The sequence below is a fragment of the Vigna unguiculata genome, unplaced genomic scaffold, assembly GCF_004118075.2.
Source record: "Vigna unguiculata cultivar IT97K-499-35 unplaced genomic scaffold, ASM411807v1 contig_633, whole genome shotgun sequence".
NCBI lineage: Eukaryota > Viridiplantae > Streptophyta > Magnoliopsida > Fabales > Fabaceae > Vigna > Vigna unguiculata.
This window is the reverse complement of record NW_021011355.1, coordinates 29,955-36,933: the sequence shown is the minus strand read 5'-3', so window position 1 is coordinate 36,933 and position 6,979 is coordinate 29,955. Positions and strand designations below refer to the sequence as shown.

Below are 6,979 nucleotides of genomic sequence, written 5' to 3'. Positions count from 1 at the left end.
CTTGGCCTTTTTTTTTCTTCTTTTTCTTTATTAACCTTTCTTTGTCTACTTACAAGCGTTTCGCTGCACATATTGGAGAATTGTTCTTTGTTATGGCCATAATCTCTTGAATTGCCTAAGAAACCAAGGAGAATTTGAGTGGTAAAAGGCAAGAGTGTTTTATTTTTAGTAAAAGCCAATCTGTGAGTGCAAACACTTGAGTGGGTGAGAAAATTTTCAAACACCATATATATATTTTGTTCTTGTTACCTTGATCTGTTTGTTAATCATGGCAGAAAGGAATGATATTCATATGCAAATTGCTGCATTATCTCAACATTTGGAGAGGTTGATGAAGCAACAACAAGATGAGTTTCATGATAGGTTGGACCAACTAGAGAATAGAACCCCACCAAGAGGAGGAGGAGGAGGGCCACAAAGGAATGAAGGGAGAATAGAAGGAGTAAGGTTGAATGTGCCACCTTTCAAGGGGAGGAGTGATCCTGAAGCTTACTTAGAGTGGGAGCTCAAAATTGAGCATGTATTTTCTTGCAATAATTATAGTGAGGAGCAAAAGGTAAGGCTTGCAACAACTGAATTTTCTGATTATGCTTTAATTTGGTGGAACAAGTTGCAAAGACAGAGGATTAGAGATGAGGAGCCTTTGGTGGACACTTGGGGTGAGATGAAAAGGGTCATGAGGAAGCGGTATGTACCTTCTAGCTTCCATAGGGACTTAAAATTGAAACTACAAAGACTTTCTCAAGGAAGCAAGGGAGTAGATGAGTATTATAAGGAGATGGAGATTCTTATCATCCAAGCCAAAATTGAAGAAGATCCTGAGGTAACTATGGCACGTTTCCTTAATGGATTAAATCATGATATTAGAGATGTTGTTGAGTTGCAGGAGTTTGTGGAGATGGAGGATCTATTGCATAAAGCCATACAGGTAGAACAACAAATTAAAAGAAAGAGTACAACAAGAAAGAGTTCTACCAATTTCAATTCTTCAAACTGGAAAGATATAGTAAAGAAAGAAGGTGTTGCCTCCTCTAGCAATTCAGTGCTTTCTAATGAAGGAAAAATTGTTCAAAAGAAACCTGAACATCCACCAAAGAGGACTAGAGAAGTGAAATGTTTTAAATGTTTGGGCATGGGACATTATGCCTATGAGTGTCCTACAAAGAATACTGTTCTTCTTAAGGATAATGGGGAGTACACAAGCGATTCTGATGATGATGATGGAGAGGTAGAAGAGAGTGATGGCGAATTGAAACCTAATGTAGAAGAGTTATACATGATTAGAAGGATGTTGGGAAGTCAAGTCAAGGCCGAGGATGCATCTCAAAGGGAGAATATTTTTCATACAAGATGTTCAGTTAATTGTAATGTATGTTTGGTAATCATTGATGGAGGATGTTGTACCAATGTGGTGAGTTCAAGATTAGTGTCAAAAATGAACATGGACACTAAACCACATCCTAGGCCATACAAACTTCAATGGCTTAGTGAAGGAGAAGAAGTCCAAGTGAAACAGCAAGTTGAAGTCTCTTTCTCCATTGGGAAATATGAAGATAAGATCTTATGTGATGTGGTTCCCATGGAGGCTAGCCATATTCTTTTGGGAAGACCGTGGCAGTATGACATTAAAGCCATTCATGATGGTTTCACTAACAAAATCTCTTTCATGTATCAAGATAAAAAAGTGGTCCTCAAACCCTTGTCTCCTAAAGAGGTGTGTGAGAATCAAATAAAAATGAGAGAAAAGTTAGCAAATGAGAGAAAGAGTGAAACACTTGAAAGGAAAAAGAAAAAGAGTGAAACATTTGACAGGAAAATGAGAGAAAATGAAACATTTGAGGGTAAGCAAGTTTATTTAGCAAGAGAAAGAGAGGTAAGGAGGGTGCTTTGCGCAAGACAGCCCCTCTACTTATTGTTTTATCAAAATCAAATTTCAAATTCTGACCAATTTGGCAAATTTGAATTGCCCTCTAGTATTGAGTCCCTTTTGTAGGATTATAAAGATGTGTTTCCAGCAAGTGTCCCTGATGGTTTGCCACCTTTGAGAGGAATTGAGCATCACATTGATCTCATTCCGGGAGCTGCTTTGCCCAATAGGCCAGCTTATAGGAGCAACCCACAAGAGACCAAAGAGATTGAAAAACAAGTTACTGAACTCATGAGTAAAGGTTGGGTGAGGGATAGCATGAGTCCATGTGCTGTACCTGTGATTTTGGTGCCCAAAAAGGATGGCTCATGGAGGATGTGTTCTGATTATAGAGCAATAAACAACATCACCATCAAGTATAGGCATCCAATTCCAAGGTTAGATGATCTTCTTGATGAACTTTATGGTGCATGTGTGTTTTCTAAAATTGATCTTAAAAGTGGCTATAATCAGATTAGGATTAGAGAAGGTGATGAATAGAAAACTGCTTTTAAAACTAAATATGGATTGTATGAGTGGTTGGTTATGCCCTTTGGTTTGACAAATGCACCTAGTACTTTTATGCGGTTAATGAACCATGTTTTAAGAGAGTTTATTGGTAAATTTGTTGTGGTGTACTTTGATGATATTTTGATCTATAGCACCAGTCTTGAGTTGCATGTTGAGCATTTGCAATCTGTTTTGGTTGTTCTTAGAAAAGAAAAATTGTATGCCAATTTGGAAAAATGCATCTTTTATTCTGATCATGTGGTGTTTTTGGGTTTGGTTGTGAGTGCTAAAGGTGTACAAGTTGATGCAGAAAAGGTCAAGGCCATCCAAGAATGGCCTACACCTAAGACTGTCAGTGAGGTGAGGGGTTTTCATGGTTTAGCAAGTTTTTACAGGAGATTTGTTAAGGATTTTAGTACCCTGGCTGCACCTCTAAATGAAATTGTTAAAAAGAATGTGGGTTTTAAATGGGGAGAGAAACAAGAGGAGGCCTTTGCTTCCCTCAAGCATAAGCTAACTAATGCACTTATTCTTGCCATGCCTAATTTTGCAAAATCTTTTGAAATTGAGTGTGATGCATCAAATGTGGGTATTGGGGCTGTTTTGCTGCAAGATGGACATCCCATTGCTTATTTTAGTGAAAAGTTAAGTGGGGCTGCCCTTATAATAAGGAATTGTATGCTTTGGTTAGAGCTTTAAAGACTTGGTAACACTATTTGTTACCCAAAGAATTTCTCATTCACAGTGATCATGAGTCCTTGAAATACTTGAAAGGACAAGGTAAGCTTAATAAGAGGCATGCTAAATGGGTAGAGTTATTGGAGCAATTTCCGTATGTAATCAAGTATAAAAAGGGGAAAGGAAATATAGTGGCTGATGCACTTTCTAGGAGGCATGCATTGCTTTCTATGCTTGAAACTAAACTGTTTGGTCTTGAATCTTTGAAAGACATGTACAAGGATGATGCAAATTTTGCTGAAATATATGCTGCATTGTGTGTGCCTAAGTGTTCCATTAGAGAGTTGCTTGTGACTGAATCACATGAAGGAGGTTTGATGGGTCATTTTGGGGTTCAAAAGACTTTGGAAATTTTGCAAGAGCACTTCTTTTGGCCTCATATGAAACGTGATGTACATAAGTTTTGTGATCACACTGCATTGTGTGCAAAAAGGCTAAATCTAAGGTGAAGCCTCATGGATTATATACTCCTTTACCTGTTCCTGAATATTCTTGGACTGATATTTCAATGGACTTTGTTATGGGGCTGCCTAAAACAAAGAATGGAAAGGATTCTGTCTTTGTGTTGTTGACAGATTTTCTAAAATGGCACACTTTATACCTTGCAAGAAGGTGGATGATGCTTGTCATGTGGCTGACTTGTTTTTCAAGGAAATAGTAAGACTTCATGGACTACCAAGGAGCATTGTGAGTGATAGGGATACAAAATTCCTTAGTCACTTTTGGAGGACCTTGTGGGGTAAGATTGGTACTAAATTGTTATTTTCTACTACTTGTCACCCACAAACTGATGGTCAAACTGAGGTAGTCAATAGAACTTTAGGCACATTACTTAGGACTGTTATAAAGAAAAATCTTAAGTCTTGGGAAGCATGTTTGCCTCATGTTGAGTTTGCTTATAATAGGACTGTCCATAGCACAACTAATTATTCACCTTTTGAGATTATATATGGATTTAACCCTTTAACTCCTCTTGATTTGCTACCTATGCCTAACATTTCCATGTTTAAGCATAAAGAAGCACAGGCTAAAGTTGACTATGTGAAGAAGTTACATGAGCAAGTAAGGGGTCAAATTGAAAAGAAAAACGAAAGCTATGCAAGGCAAGCTAACAAAGGTAGAAAGAAGGTTGTCTTCCAACCTGGAGATTGGGTTTGGGTGCACATGAGAAAGGAAAGGTTTCCAGAACAAAGAAAATCAAAGCTTCAACCAAGGGGAAATGGTCCATTCCAAGTGCTTGAAAGAATAAATGACAATGCTTACAAAATTGAACTGCCTGGTGAGTATAATGTTAGTTCCACATTCAATGTGTCTGACTTATCCCTTTTTGATGTAGAGGGAGAATCTGATTTGAGGACAAATCCTTCTCAAGAGGGAGAGAATGATAAAGGTGTGACAATGAGCAAAGACAAGGATCCACTTGAAGAACTTGGAGGACCTATGACAAGGTCTAGAGCAAAGAAAGCAAAAGAAGCTCTACAACAAGTGTTGTCAATATTATTTGAGTACAAGCCCAAGTTTGAAGGAGAAAAGACAAAAGTTGTAAATTGCATCGCGGCCCAAATGGAAGAGGACTAACGCGCCAGATTAATGCAGTTTCTTTTATTTAAATAAAGGGCCATTTGACATCTTAAGAACCAGCCTTGGAAGACTAAGAAGACCTTGCTGAATAATTTTGGATGACTTTTTGGCTGCCCCAATTTCAGTTATAATTAGCCATTAGGTAGTGGACAATTATTAGCTTGATTGGTTTATTATTAGCACTAGTGGGATATAATGACAATTAATGGTCTTTTTGTAACCCTAATGGTTAAAGCCTCTATATAAGCTGAACCATTTCTTATCAATGAAATCAAGTTAAGTTTTGTTCAGAAATTCAATTTTCTATCTAATTGTGAGAGTGATTCTCCTAGTTCTTGAGTGATTCAAGAACCCTTGGCTGTATCAAAGGATTTTGCCATCCTTTGTGTGCGCCTCCTTTGGAAAGAGCGATTCTTTCCTTCCACTTTTAGATTCACCCCTTATTACTTTCTTCTACACCCAATTTTCAAAAGAATATCTCATTCTGCCCACAAAACATCTCGTGGTCATAACTGGTTCTAACCCTAAAAGAAAAAACAAATCCTAAGTCAGCCCTTGTGCAATGAGATTCATATCAGATCTTTTGAAGGACTTTTATTTTTTCACAAGTTGAAACTAATTCTGTTCTTCGAGGATCAAACTCAACTTGATATTTGTTACTTTCCAATGGTTGCAATCCGTCGATAACATTTCTTGGCAACAGTACCCCACCTTGATATGTAACAATAAATAATTCCATGCATTGTGTTTGATGAATTTGCTTCTTATCAACGGACCAAATGCATAATAAAGCACTATGAACAAGCTTCCTTTTTAAACATGGAAGTTGGTGTGTTTCATTCACATGCTTATCATTTTGTTCCTGTAAAATGACATCACAAACTGTAGAAGAAAAAACATTGACGAATAAACTCTCTAGTTCCATTTGTTTTTCTTTATTTTCCCTTCCTTCTGTAGTTTATATTACTTCTTTTTCTATTCTTTCTTTTTCTGTTTTCTCCTTCAGCCTACGTTCATCAACATGGAGTGTTTTAAAACGAAGCCATGCCCATCCCAAAAGAAGATGACAAGACTCCATGGGAGCAATATCACATAATACTTCTTTCACACATTGCCATGTACTGAATTTGATCCATGCTTGATCCAGATGAAAGGTTGCTAGTAACTGGAGTTTCTCCATCAATATTTGGCTCACAACATTGTTTTCGCTTCCGTTATCGAATGCAACTAAACATGGATGGCCTTCGGTTAAACACTTTGTATAATCAACTTCCTTTCCTATTCCAAATGTAGATAGCCAGGCTCTGAATACCAAATGATGTGAATCCATAGGGTTCGATTCGTTTGACTGCTCTATCATTGTTGGAATGCTAACAAGCAAGAAATTTGAGAAATTATTTTAAACGAGAAGATGGAACGGAAATTGATAGACATCACACTTCCAAGAATGGAAGATAAGCCTAAGAGTTGAAACACACAAAGGGATAAAGGACCTTTGATTAAAATCATGGATTCTTGAATCACTCAAGAACTTAGGAGAATCACTCTCACTAAGATAGATGAGATAAAACTCGTTTATTTTCTGAATAAAATTCAGCTTGCCTTCATTGGTGAAAATGGTCCAACTTATATAGGAGCTTTAACCATCAGAATTACAAAAGACACATAAATTTCAATATCAACACGCTTAGAGCTATTAATTAATGATCCACTCAAGCTAAAAACAATCCGCTACTTAATGGTTGATTGTAACTGAATTTAAGGCTACCAAAACTCCTCCACAAACTTTGAGCAAAGGTCCTCTTGATCTTCCAAAGGTTGGTTCTTAAGTTGGCATATGGACCCTTATTTCACCTTGAAGATAAAGCAAAACTAAAGCCCATTAATTGGTTAAGCACAAACACAATTTGGTCAGCCAATTTTCCAAAGAATTGGGTGCTTATTTAAATAAAAGAAACTGCATCAACACGGCGCATTAGTCATCCTCCATTTGACCCATATGCAATTCACATCATACCCTCCTTCTCGACAAAATTTGTCACGAATCTTAAGACACTAGTTTGATTGTAAGTTTATTAAGATCTTGTGAAGGACTTTTATTTTTTCACAAGTTGAAACTAATTCTCTTCTTCCAGGATCAAATTCAACTTGATATTTGTTACTTTCCAATGGTTGCAATCCGTCGATAACATTTCTTGGCAACAGTACCCCACCTTCATATGTGACAATAAATAATTCCATGCA

At 37.1% G+C, this 6,979-nt stretch overlaps 1 pseudogene; it reads left to right on the top strand.

Moving 5' to 3' along the window:
* The first annotated feature begins 268 nt into the window (after positions 1 to 268).
* On the top strand, positions 269 to 4,877 carry LOC114172514 (annotated as a pseudogene).
* The last annotated feature ends 2,102 nt before the right edge of the window (positions 4,878 to 6,979 follow it).